Below are 14,545 nucleotides of genomic sequence, written 5' to 3' on the forward strand. Positions count from 1 at the left end.
CAAGGTCAGGGAAGGAGAGAGAGGCCTGGCTCTGGAAGCTGAGCCCACGGCCATTGTGTGCCTGCCTTTATCGGAATGCGTCTTCTTTGGCGGCAGGGCTGGTTTCCATCATTTGGGAATCTGCAGAAGGCTCCCATGTCAAAGAGGCAGCGAGGCTCCATGAATATTTCATTAGAGAAGCAATGTGTGCCTTTGCCGAGAACATCTGGCCGGGGTCTCTGGAGACCCTCCGGCACTAGGCAGGAAGCAGGAGCTGTGAAATATGGGAAGGGAGGGGGGAGAGAGCGTGAGAGAGAGAAAGAGAGAGAGAAAGAGAGAGAGAGAAAGAGAGAGAGGGAGACAGGGTGGAAGGAAGAGAGTGAGAAAGGGAGATGGAAGGAAAAGAGAGAGGAAGGAAGGAAGCAAGGAAGGAAGGAAAAGAGAGAGAAAAAAAGGGAGATGGAAGGGAGGAAAGAAGGAAAAGAGAGAGGAAGAGAGAAAGAGAAAGGGAGGGAGGAAGAGAGAAATAAAGATAGAACAGGAGATGGAAGGGAGAAAAGAAGGAAGGAAGAAAGAAAGGAAAGAGAGGGAAGGGAGGGAGAGAGAAAGAGGAAGGGAGGGAGGGAGGGAGGGAGGAAGAAAGGAAGGAAGGAAGGAAGGAAGGGAGGGAGGGAGAAAAAGGGAGATGGAAGGGAGGGAGGAAAAGAGAGGAAGATAGAGGAAGAGGAAGGAAGGAAGATAGAGAGAGAGGAAGATGGAAAAAGAAAAGAAGGAAGGAAAGAAGAGAGAGAGAAAGAGAGGGAGAGAGAGATAAAGAAGAAAGAAAGAAAGAAGGAAGGAAGGAAGGAAGGAAGGAAGGAAGGGAGAGAGAGAGAGAGAGAGGAAAAGAGAGGGAGCGAAAGGGAGAAGGAAGGAAGGGACCAAAAACTTTCTATAGCCTTTGAACACCTTCACTGCTTTTCTGTCTCACAAAGTGCTCCAAAACCCTTCATCTTTCTTTTTTACTACTACTACTACTACGACAAACACGACTTCCACCACCCTGTTTTCATTTCTTAATCAAGACCAAAGCGGCTTTGTATCTCCCTGCACCTTTTGATAGAGCAATTGAAAATGTCAGCTTTGTGTCCCTTTTCCTAGCCAGAAGTGCTAGGCTGTTAGGAATGGTGGGAGTTGAAGTCCAAAACACCTGGAGGGCCCAAGTTGGCCCATGCCTCGTGTAAATACACCCTGAGTAAAGCCACTGCAAACTACTTTGGACCTTTGAACTCAGCCTGAAGCAATAGACGTAAGCTAGGAACAAAGGGGGAAATTGGAAGGAGAAGAGAACAACTTGGACATCTGAAAAGCAGTCGGAGAAATAGGACAATGAGAGATTTAATGAGGAATATCCCTGCCAAACTAGATCAATGCTCTTGGCATTGCTGATCTTCTGATAAACTTTCTTATTATTATACCATTGGAAATAAGCGTAGCAAGGATGATGTTGTTTACTGCTAACCAGAGTCAACCTACTGACTTGGTTATTGCATAATGGGTCAACATGGAAGCAAATCTCATGGATCCAATGACTTTAGGCATAAGGAACAACAGAATATAGGCCCGTAATTCTCTGCTTTCCCATCTCCAAACTCGACATTACTGATGTTAAAAGAGTTTTCAACATTCCCATCAACAAAATGCCATTACGATTTTGGCATTTCAAACAAAACAAGCATTAAATTTGACCAGCGGTGGATAGGCACAAGGTTTAGATTAGGAACATTCCTTTAAAAAAAGATATGATTGGTGCTGAATTTCAGAAGCAAAATTTAGGAAAGTTGACATTTCACACAAATCGGAATGCAAATTTGTGCTTCAGCTCAAGGCAGGAAGCCAAGTCTTGGACCTTGGGATGGTCCTTCCATATGTGGATTGGTTGCATTTACATCTTCTCCAGCAACCGTTGTCTAAGCTTCATAAACGTGAGCCAATGACATTCCCCCTTCCAGAGCAGATGAGTTGGTTTCTTGTGCAACTAAAGAATGGAGGATCCCAGCCTTTCAAAAGAGTTCTCATTCCAGGACTAAGAAGAATGGATTCCATATAAAACCATCTCCATCCTTGACTTTGTTCACTCAGATAGGGGTCCTTCAACTTTCCTGAGGCCCCAAACAAAATGGAACACCATCTCCAACTCTTTGCCAAGATTGCGGCAAAGCCCTTCCAAGTGAGAAACATTGAAGAAAACACCGAACATCCAACGGGTAATTTTGGTGGATACAAAAATGGCACACCATTGTAATGCCATTTCTCCTGCAGGTACCAAATGCAACCCAGATTGGGACAAAGCTGTTCCAATTGAGAGGAATTGAAGAAAACACTCAACATCCGATGGGTCATTTTGGTGGATACAACAAAGTCAAAGATATTGAATGAGATGGCACTCCATCGTAGTGTTATTTCTTCTACAGATGCCATATCCAACCTAGATTGTGACAAAGCCCTTCCAAATGAGAAGTAATGAAGAAAATACTCAACGTCCAATGGGTCATTTTGGGGGATACAATGATGGCCAAGAGCATCCAATGAGATAGCACACTGTCATAATGTCCAGATTGCAACAAAGCCCTTCCGATATGCAGTAAATGAAGGGCGGCATTGAAGAAAACACGCAACACCCAATGGTTCATTTTGGTGGATACAAAGGTTGCCAAAGACATTGAATGAGATGACACACGGTGACAATGTTATTTCTTCTGCAGACGCAATATCCAACCGAAATTGGGACAAGTCTTGGACCATAACATGGTTCTTGAAGTGGTCCAAGTGAGAGGCATTCAAGAAAGCACTCAACATCCAATGGGTCATTTTGATGGACACAAAGATGGCCAAGAGCATTGAATTAGATGGCGCACCGTCGTAATGTCATTTCTTCTCGAGACACCATTTCCAACCCAGATTGCGACAAAAACCTTCTGATGCCCAGGGAGCGCGGGGCATTGAAGAAAACATCCAATGGGGCATTTTGGTGGGCACAGACTACGAAGACTGCCAAAAGCATCCCATGGCTCAATGACATTGTCAAGTCATTCGCAGGACCAAGACTGATGGATCGGATGGAGAAGGCATGGCCGCACACAAAGGCACACTGCACAGAGATGGACACACAAGAGACAAAACAGACACACAGATGGCCCTTGATTATGTTCCTTACCTTTCTTGTAGTGTGTGTCCTTCCTCCACTACCGGCTCGCTACCTGCCATGCCTTTCCAGCTTCCTTGCTCCGTTTGTTCGTTCCCTTGTTCGTTTGTTCGTCCTGGCTGTTCTCCCTCTCTCTTCTTGCTGCATCTCGGCAGCCCATCCTCCATGGCACCTCTGCCAACTCAGCTGCCACCTGCTTCGCAGTGGGGCTTGCCAGCTCCTGTGCCTCGTATGTTCCTCTTGGCCCCATGCTGCCTTCTGGCATCCTGGCAGCCGCACACTGCTCTCTGTCGATGGCATGGGTCCATCTTTTTCTCCGAGACCCAGCTTCCCCGGCTTCTTCGCTTTGGGTTGCCACCGCAGCCGCTTCTCAGAGAAATTGGCAGGGAAATAAAACCCGGAGAAACGCAGATCTCCTCGTGCCAGCTGATTTTTGTTCGCCACATCTTTTTTTCCTCCCCTCCAAAAAAAAGAAGGGGAAAATAGGTGAGGAAAAGAAAGAGAAAACTGTATCCAACCCTTTGGCCAGATTGCGGCACCGGCGATATCAGAATACGGAGCCAACGCCGGGGTCCGGCTGGCTTGGCACCGTGGTGGGTTTTGGCAGGGAGGAACAGACCGGCTTCGCTTTTCCCTGCTTGTGCCAAAAAAGAAGAAAAAGGAGGAGGAGAGAGAGAGGAAAGGAGGAAAAAAGGGACGCTGATCGATGTCGCGCATGCCACGCTTCCAACAGGAAGAAGGTCCACCGTCCTCCTCCCATCGAGCAGACTTTTCTCCTTCAAGCATGGAGGTCAGCCAAGACCTTCCAGACTCCTCAACAGAAGGCTGGCATGGCTTTCGTCCTCTGGAAAGAGGGGCATCGGCATAGAAACCACGCAGCCCACATTCTCCGTTACCTTTCCAAATGGAACCTCAGCCTTCTCAATGCATTGCAGAAGCAACTCCTCCTTACCCGTCATCCCTCAGGTTTGCAGAAACCCTTGGCAAATGGAGAAAGGGGGCACAGGGAGGCATCGAAACACAAACACATTGGTTCCATCCTAAGTCAAGACGTTGGCATGGCCTTTGGGAGGTTGGTTCCGAGCCAACTGACAACTTGACGTCCTTCCACCTGCTCGATCTTTTCAAAGCCAATACTTTGGAGTGCTGTTGAGTAGGCAAACCAAACAACCATGCATCTCCATTGGCTCAAATGTCCCCAGCAACTAATGACAAAAAAGGAGAGCGTTTTCAGAAAGCTGGAGACCAAGAATGTTGCAGACTCCTGGCTCTTCTTCCCTTGACATAAACCTTGCTCTAACTTTGTTGGACTACAACTCATATTAGCCCCAGTCAGATGGTCACCTAGGAGATCTGGTTGGCAAAGTTAGCCTGGTTGGGAAGCAAGAAAGAAGAGAAGTCCATTTGTTTCTTGATGCAACCATATTTCATCCGCTCTTGTCCATGTTGGGTCAAAACAGGAGCTTTGGGACCTCTGCTCACCTCTCCCAAATGGGAGCATTCCCCTTTGCTTGCCATGGCTCCTGGTTCCATGCGCTTGCATTTTGCACCTCTGATTCAGGCATTAGTACCAAAGGCGTTCCTCTAATTTCCCCTGAATGAGAGAAACTAAATCACCATCAATCATCATTTCGCACCATTACCATAATGGGCCTATTTTGCACTCATTTCCCCCTTCACTGACACTTTCGGAGAGCACTTTGCACCAAGGTGCTCCAGTCTCCTGGGAGCCAAGCGGAGAATATGGCTGCTCCCGTCTCTAAGAATTGCACCCCAAAACATTTTGTTGCCTGGAAGAGAACATAAGCCCTGTTGACCTCATTTGCCTATCTTCAAACTCTCTTCGTCTAAGACAATTTGCTGGGTGTTTTGCAAAGTTTAGTCTTCTCTTAACAGCTCCAGCTTCTTTACAGCCTTTTTAAAATGAGGTGTCAAAAGTAGAGAACTACAGTCAGCCTTTTTGTGGATTTGACTTTTGTAGATTAGATTATTCATGGCTGATTCAAAGGTTCTCTTTAGGAGTTTTTGGGTTCCCCGGTGCGGCTTTATGGGCTCAATGGAAGTTGTTCATAGAGTCATGCTGGAGACCAAAGAAACTACAGTAGAGTCTCACTTATCCAAGCCTCGCTTATCCAAGCCTCTGGATAATCCAAGCCATTTTTGTAGTCAATGTTTTCAATATACAGTGATATTTTGGTGCTAAATTCAACATAACATTACTGCGTATTGAACTACTTTTTCTGTCAAATTTGTTGTATAATATGAAGTTTTGGTGCTTAATTTGTAAAATCATAACCTCATTTGATGTTTAGTAGGCTTTTCCTTAATCCCTCCTTATTATCCAAGATATTCGCTTATCCAAGCTTCTGCTGGCCTGTTTAGCTTGGATAAGTGAGACTCTACTGTACTAAGGAAACAACCAAGGAAAACTTTTTTAGAAGGCATGGGCAAACTTGGGCCTTCCCTCCAGGTGTTTTGGACTTCAACTCCCACCATTCCTAACAGCCTCAAGCCCTTTTCTCCTTCAACTGCTTAAGCTTAAGGGACCTGAGGCTGTTAGGAATGGTGGGAGTTGAAGTCCAAAACACCTGGAAGGAGGACTGAAGTTTGCCCATGCCTGGCATAGACCAATTGCAGTTAAAGCAGTGTCAAACTATTAGTTCCACAGTGTAGCTGCACTCCTAGTAGAGCAGATTTCTCACCAATGTCTATGAGCTTCCATTGGTTTATTGTATGGCTGTACTGTATTGTAGACTCTACATTTATTGATTTTATTTGACTTTTGCAAGGCGGAGAATCCTATTTGCAAAACAAACACTGGCACAGAATATCAAAGAGTGCAGGGGAAAAATAATCTATTAATTCATGAAATCCCTCTCTGCAGATAGATGGCAAAACATTAAGCCAAGGAGTTAAACCTGCAAAAGCAAAATCTGTTTGGGTGAGCTCTGGGAGGAATTAATGGGGTTTCTCCTGACTCATCCCATATGGACGGGCCCGACCCTTTTTCTCCCTCCCGTCCTCAGAAGAAGTGCCAATGTTTCCCCATTAAACCACTGCTTTTGTGAGGAAGAAGGGGGGGGGGAGCTTTGGGCATCCCAGACCTCAGATGGATGCAAGTCCTTTTTGGTGGGACAGATTGGGATTAGGGATTAGAAGAACCCCCGGCAGATGGCAGAAAGCGGCAGGGAGGGCAGCGAGTCTTTTGCATTTATTGAAAACATCAAAAACAAAAAAATATTATTGTTTTGGAAGGAGCAGCTGGACTTGAAACGGGGCTTGTTTTCCTGCTTCAGATTGTTCAAGATGCCAGATTCCAAAGTTGGGGAGATTCTTCTCCTTTGGGATACAATAGATCTGGAATATTCAGAGTTCTACACAATTTTTACCCTCTGAATGCTTAGTTATTATTGTCCTGTTTTTAATTCTGTTGATGAGTTTTATGTAGTTATAATGTTTTTAATTGATTGTTCTTTGTTTTAACTTGTGTTGTTGATCTTGTCCCCATGTGAGCTGCCCCGAGTCCCTTTGGGGAGATGGAGGCGGGATACAAAAATAAAATAATAATAGTTATTATTATTCTTTTTTTTATTGTATGACACAGCAAACAAGATAGATATGCTGGATTTCATATCACAAAATCACAAGTCAAACACTTCCCAAGTGTCTAGGACTGTGTGATGTATTTTCGGATGATGCGTGCAGATCCCAGCAGGGTGGCCTTTTGCAGTTAGCAGATCGTAATTTTGTCCATGTCTATTGTTTCCAAATGCCGGCTGAGATCTTTTGGCACGGCACCCAGTGTGCTGATCACCACCGGGACCACCTGCACTGGTTTCTGCCAGAGTCTCTGAAGTTCAATCTTGAGGTCCTGATAGCTATTATTATTATTATTATTATTATTATTATTATTATTATTATTATTATTATTATTATTATTGGAAAAGGGAGCATATCATAGCTTAATGTAGGCAGTGAATGAGTTAAATCTGACAACTGTCCGGCTCTCTGTAATGATTAGTTGGAAGCCAGAACAATGCCATTCCCGACAGAGAGAGAACAAAGGGAATCTTTTTTTTAAGACTCATCATCTGATAGTCTCTAGAAATGCATAGGATGCAAATTCAGATCCTCCAACCTTTCCTTGCATGGCTTTGTTCTCAATTCCTCTTATTTATCATCCTTGTCACCCTTCTCTGAACTTGCTCCAAGTTATCTGTATCTTACAGTGAGGCCTCCAAAACTGAATGTAGTCTGGGCATCTCATTTGAAAAAGGGTTTACAGCCATCCTTCTATATTTCGGGGCACAGGTCACTAATGAAAGTGGAAAACCCCCCACATAATTTGCTGTCTTTACTTCTCTAGGTATTTCTAAGTCTTCCAGGATGGCTCAGCTTCCATAAAATCAATCTGGAAGGCCTAGAGAGTTTTCCTTGGTAGGAATTTCTAGTTCCTCCAGTATGACTCTGCGGTGAATTTCTACTGGAAGTTGACCATAAAATCAAATGGAAGGACCTAAAGATCCTGGCAGTTGTAGTTTTCATTTTGGTGCAAACTACAACTCCCAGGTTTCCATAGCAGTTAAAGTGGTGTCAGATTGCATTAATTCCACAATGCAAATGTACCCAAGAAGACAAATCCTCCATCTTCTTACCACTATGGCTAGATCTTATGATTTGGCACCAAATTCAAGAGTTTCTGCCCTTCCTGTTGTTGTCATATGTCATTTTATCATATTATTTTATTATGACTGAGTGATATTGTTTTATTGTGTTTTAATCTGCTTTATTTTATCTGTTTGTTGATACTGTTTATATATTATTATTATATATAATCATAGAATCATAGAATCATAGAATAGTAGAGTTGGAAGAGACCTCAAGGGCCATCTAGTCCAACCCCCCGCTAAGAAGCAGGAAATCGCATTCAAAGCACCCCCGACAGATGGCCATCCAGCCTCTGCTTAAAAGCCTCCAAAGAAGGAGCCTCCACCACGGCCCGGGGGAGAGAGTTCCACTGCCGAACAGCCCTCACAGTGAGGAAGTTCTTCCTGATGTTCAGGTGGAATCTCCTTTCCTGTAGTTTGAAGCCATTGTTCCGTGTCCTAGTCTGCAGGGCAGCAGAAAATAAGCTTGCTCCCTCCTCCCTATGACTTCCCCTCACATATTTGTACATGGCTATCATGTCTCCTCTCAGCCTTCTCTTCTGCAGGCTAAACATGCCCAGCTCTTTAAGCCTCTCCTCATAGGGCTTGTTCTCCAGACCCTTAATCATTTTAGTTGCCCTCCTCTGGACGCTTTCCAGCTTGTCAGCATCTCCCTTCATCTGCGGTGCCCAAAACTGGACACAGTATTCCAGGTGTGGTCTGACCAAGGCAGAATAGAGGGGGAGCATGACTTCCCTGGATCTAGACGTTATTCCCCTATTGATGCAGGCCAAAATCCCATTGGCTTTTTTAGCTGCCGCATCACATTGTAGGCTCATGTTTAACTTGTTGTCCACGAGGACTCCAAGATCTTTTTCGCACACACTGCTGTCAAGCCAGGCGTCCCCCATTCTGTATCTTTGATTTCCATTTTTTCTGCCGAAGTGAAGTATCTTGCATTTGTCCCTGTTGAACTTCATTTTGTTAGTTTCGGCCCATCTCTCTAGTCTGTCAAGATCGTTTTGAATTCTGCTCCTGTCTTCTGGAGTGTTAGCTATCCCTCCGAGTTTGGTGTCATCTGCAAACTTGATGATCGTGCCTTCTAACCCTTCGTCTAAGTCGTTAATAAAGATGTTGAACAGAACCGGGCCCAGGACGGAGCCCTGCGGCACTCCACTTGTCACTTCTTTCCATGATGAAGACGACGCATTGGTGAGCACCCTTTGGGTTCGTTCGCTTAGCCAATTACAGATCCACCTAACCGTAGTTTTGTCTAGCCTACATTTTACTAGTTTGTTTGCCAGAAGGTCGTGGGGGACTTTGTCGAAGGCCTTACTGAAATCTAGATATGCTACATCCACGGCATTCCCTGTATCGACCCAACTCGTAACTCTATCGAAAAAAGAGATCAGATTAGTCTGGCATGACTTGTTTTTGGTAAATCCGTGTTGACTATTAGCAATGACCGCATTTGTTTCTAAGTGTTTGCAGACCACTTCCTTAATGATCTTTTCCAGAATCTTGCCTGGTATTGATGTGAGGCTGACCGGACGGTAATTGTTTGGGTCGTTCTTTTTTCCCTTCTTGAAGATAGGGACCACATTCGCCCTCCTCCAATCTGCTGGGACCTCTCCTGTTCTCCAAGAACTCTCGAAGATGATTGCCAGTGGTTCTGAAATAACTTCCGCTAGTTCCTTCAATACTCTTGGATGTAGCTGATCTGGCCCTGGGGACTTGAATTCGTTTAGAGTGGCCAGGTGTTCCTGGACAACTTGTTTCCCTATTTGGGGTTGGATTTCCCCCAATCCTTCGTCCATTCCATGTTGCTGAGGTTGAAGATGGCTTTCTTTTTGTGAGAAGACCGAGGCAAAGAAGGCATTAAGCAGTTCTGCCTTTTCCCTATCCCCTGTCACCATCACCCCATCTACTCCTTGCAGTGGCCCTATCGCCTCCTTTTTCTTCCTTTTTCTACCAACATAAGCAAAAAAACCTTTTTTGTTGTTTTTTATGTCCCTGGCAAGCCTGAGCTCATTTTGCGCTTTAGCCTTGCGAACCTTTTCCCTACAGGAGTTGGCTATACGTTTGAATTCTTCTTTGGTGATTTCTCCCCTTTTCCACTTCTTGTGCATGTCACTTTTGAGCTTTAGCTCAGTTAGAAGTTCTTTGGACATCCATTCTGGCTTCTTTGCACTTGTCTTATTTTTCTTCTTTGTTGGCACTGTTTGCATTTGCGCCTTGAGTATTTCACTTTTGAAAAACTCCCATCCATCCTTAACTCCCTTGTTTTTTAATATCGGCGTCCATGGAATGCCGCTCAGTAATTCCTTCATTTTTTGGAAGTCAGCTCTCTTAAAGTCCAGAATGCGTGTTTGACTTGTCTTAGTTTCAGCATTCCTTTGTATTGCAAACTGCAGGAGCACATGGTCACTTGCCCCTAAGGATCCAACCACTTCAACTGTATTGATCAGGTCTTCCACATTTGTTAAGATTAGATCAAGAGTTGCTGATCCCCTTGTTGCTGATCCCCTTGTTATATATATATTATAATATATATAATAATATTATAAGTATTATTATTATTATTATTATTATTATTATTATTATTATTATTATTATTCCTGGCCAGGTTTGTGCTCGAATCCTCAGTTGCTTGGGACAGTAAGGGACAACAATCTCCAGTTAATTGGATTAAGTGGTGTGTCCCATCTTCCCCATCTGTCTCCTCAGCCATTGCTTTGGGAGGTGATAGAGCCCTGTGTTTTGCAAAGGGGACAGATTGCGTCCCTTGGCTGAACGGTCAGTTGGTGGCCAGACAGACAGCCCTTTGCAGGGAAATCCCTTCTGCCATGTCTGGGCACCTGTTGGCTGAGCTCTGTCCATCTGGAGTCCCTTCTGTGTTTGGGGTTTCTCTGTCCTTTCCTTCAACTCAGAAAGGAACAAAAGGCAAGCCCTTTGGTTGGGATTCAAAAGATGAGAGTTGGGGGAAAGAAAAACTATTCCATGTGAATCAGAAGGAAACTACTGGGATAGAAATGACACTTGGAAACATCCGCTAATCTTCTATATATAAAAAAAATGTAATGTGAGTAATTCCCATGGAGTAAACAAGAAAATCACTGGACCAAATCACACCAAATTTGGCCACAAAGGACATAGTCATCCAATCTAAGTCTTTTAATCAAAAACCCCAAAAAGTTAGGTCCAAATTACAGAAAAAAATCCCAAACCAAAAATTACTAAGTACTCTAACTTGGCTTCAATGGCCACCGCATGCCAAGGGCGAGGCTTCCTTCTCTTTTCTCAGTTATTATTATTATTATTATTATTATTATTATTATTATTATTATTATTATTATTATTAGGTTCCTGGGAACCATCAAAATGGAACAAAACCTGGCAGCCACCATTAAAAAAGTCTACAATCTGGACAGTAAATAAAGAACAGCACTCTGAAAATAAGGGTATTACAGACAGGAAACAACCAGAGCCAACAAACACCTCCTAACAAAGGATTCCCCCAAGGAGGAAACAACCATGCTTTGAAGCTGCAAACCCATTCAGTGCTAATCAAGGTGACTAATTACAACATTCATATTTGCCTCCACAAACAAAAACCCATTTAGGAGGACACCACCACAACGTGTGGGCGGGCACAGTTTATATATATATATATATATATATATATATATATATATATATATATATATATATATATGGTCATGTCAGAAGCAACTTGAGAACATATTGCAAGAATTGGCCGTCTACAGAGATATTGCCCAGGGGGCGCCCGGATGTGATACCATCCTCCTGTGAGCCTTCTTTCATGTCCCTCTCAAGCTAGAGCTGACGGATGAGAGCTCACCTCATCTCACGGATTTGAACCGGCCATCTCCAGGTCAGCAACCCAACCTTCAGATCAGCAGTCCAGCTGGCACAACATTGCATCACCGCGGCTCCAGCTAATAAATTAGAACCCAAGAAAGACAAAGAATGGGGAACTAGGGATAGAAAGGATACTTGGAAGTGTCAAGTAATAGAAGGAAGCAAAGAAAGACAAAGAATGGGGACATCAGGGATAGAAAGGATATCTGGAAACACCAGCTAATAGCTAGGAATTAATGAAAGATAAAGAAGTGATACTTGGGAGGCATCAGCTAATAAGTGGGAACCCCAAAAAGACAAGGGATGGAACACTAGGAATAGAAATGATACTTGGACACGTGATGTAATAATGACATTTCCTCAGTAACTGATGACATGATATGTAAAAATGTGCCTTTTTGTACTCATAGTTGGCACATGTCATAATTAATGCCCTATTCTTTGCAGCAGACAAGTGGATTTCCTGATTGGCAAGACTCTTTTTTATGAACTTGAAAGCTGCTCTCCAAGGTGCTGATTTCCTGTTCTTGTTTATGGACGCATCTCCACTGTAGAATGAATGTAGTTTTGACCCAACTTGAACTGCGATGGAGTGCTAGGAGTTGTAGTGTAGTCACTCTTTGGCAGAGAAGACCTTGTAAACCTACAACTCCGAGCATTCCATAGCACTAAGCCATGGCATCTCAAGTGGTGTCCAACTGCATTCATTCTACAACAGAGATGCACCCTTAGCCTGCAAGTGGGTTTGGGGTTGTTTTGCATGCATTCCATTGAACACACACATATATCCAATGTGCCTCCAGCATCCTTGTTGTTTTCTTAACACATTTGCCCTGGCTGGCTGCGTTGTGCCTCCTCCTTCCTGCCTGCCTCGCCTCCCTTTACATTAAGTGGCTCCTTGATTAATTATAGATTGAGGGAGAGAGGCTTTTATGGCATCGGAGTTTCCTAGTGTGATGCAGCCCCTCTTTAGTTTTTTAAGAAGTAATTATGAACTGGAGCGTAAAAGATACTGTTGGCTTAATATATAACAGGGTCAGAGGAGTGATGAGCTGGAAGGCTGGATTTGGGGTGAGAGGAGGATGGAAAAGGAGGAGAGAGTGAATGCGAAGGGAGGAAGGAAAGAGAAGCAAAGGAGGAAGGGAATCACCGGGTTGCTGTCTGGGCTGTCCCGGGTTTTCCGGGCTGTCTAGCCATGTTCCAAAAGCATTCTCTCCTGATGTTTTACCCACATCTATGGCAGGCATAAACTTCCCTTGCCTTTGGTGAGACAGTCACTGGATGACCAGCCTCAGTTGGTATTATAATTCTATCCTGAATTTTATTAGGTCCCTTTTATTTTGGTACAGTAGAGTCTCACTTATCCAACACTCACTTATTCAACGTTCTGGATTATCCAACACATTTTTGTAGTCAATGTTTTCAATATATCGTGATATTTTGGTGCTAAATTCGTAAATACAGTAATTACTACCTAGCATTAATGTGTAATGAACTACTTTTTCTGTTAAATTTGTTGTATAACATGATGTTTTGGTGCTTAATTTGTAAAATCATAACCTATTTTGATTTTTAATAGGCTTTTTCTTAATCTCTCCTTATTATCCAACATATTCGCTTATCCAATGTTCTGCCAGCCTGTTTATGTTGGATAAGTGAGACTCTACTGTATTTTAATCTGATGATGCTATTTTTATATTGCTGCTGCAGTTCCCCCATCTATGAAGTCGACTGAATTGTACTTGGTGGTTGATTGATATTATTACTGTTGTATTAACTGTTGTTTTATTACCTTATTGTGTTTTATCTTTTGTATATTGTGCAGTGTATTTACGCTGTTTTTGTAAATTATACTGATCGGGCTCTGCCCCATGTGAGCCGCCCCGAGTCCCCGTGGGGAAATGGTGGTGGGGTATAAATAAAGTTTTATTATTATTGCTTAGTTTACAATATACAGTAGAGTCTCACTTATCCAACATTTGCTTATCCAATGTTCTGGATTATCCAACACATTTTTGTAGTCAAGTGTTTTCAATATATCGTGATATTTTGGTGCTAAATTTGTAAATACAGTGATTACTACATAGCATTATTGCGTATTGAACTACTTTTTCTGTCAAATTTGTTGTATAACATGATGTTTTGTGCTTAATTTGTAAAATCATAAACTAATTTTTAATAGGCTTTTCCTTAATGCCTCCTTATTATCCAACATATTCGCTTATCCAACGTTCTGCCAGCCCATTTATGTTGGATAAGTGAGACTCTACTGTATCTTACAACATCTGAGGATGCCTGCCATAGATGTGGGCAAAACATCAGGAGAGAAAGCTTCTGGAACATGGCCATACAGACCGGAAAACGCACAGCAACCCACTGTTCACGCTTGCTAATTGCAACATTCACACTTGCTTCAAACAGAAAGGTTTCTTTCTTCCATAGAGATATACACACTCTACTTGCTTCACTGCCAACAGAACCTCTGAGGATACCATTATCCACAGATGCAGGCGAAACATCAGGAGAGAATGCTTCAGGAACAAAGCCATAAAGCCTGAAAGACTCACAGCAACCCAATGATTCCAGCCATGAAAGCCTTTGACGAAACAAAGAAGAGGACAGCTTGATGTGCAAGTGTCTTGTTTTGAAAAAAGTTCCACGAAGGGTACTCTGTGGGTTTGTCCGTCTCAAAAAGCGGACTAATCATACAATCCTAGCTCCAAGGGGGGAAAGGGAAATAATGGCATTGACTTAAAGATCACAAGGCCTTTAGGCCTCAATGCTCCTGGGGCAGCCTAATTGGGCCTTTGCCCTTGAAGCCTTTGAGGCCGCCGCTCGGGACTGCAAGCTGTTC

The sequence above is a fragment of the Anolis carolinensis genome, unplaced genomic scaffold (assembly GCF_035594765.1).
Source record: "Anolis carolinensis isolate JA03-04 unplaced genomic scaffold, rAnoCar3.1.pri scaffold_9, whole genome shotgun sequence".
NCBI classification, from domain to species: domain Eukaryota; kingdom Metazoa; phylum Chordata; class Lepidosauria; order Squamata; family Dactyloidae; genus Anolis; species Anolis carolinensis.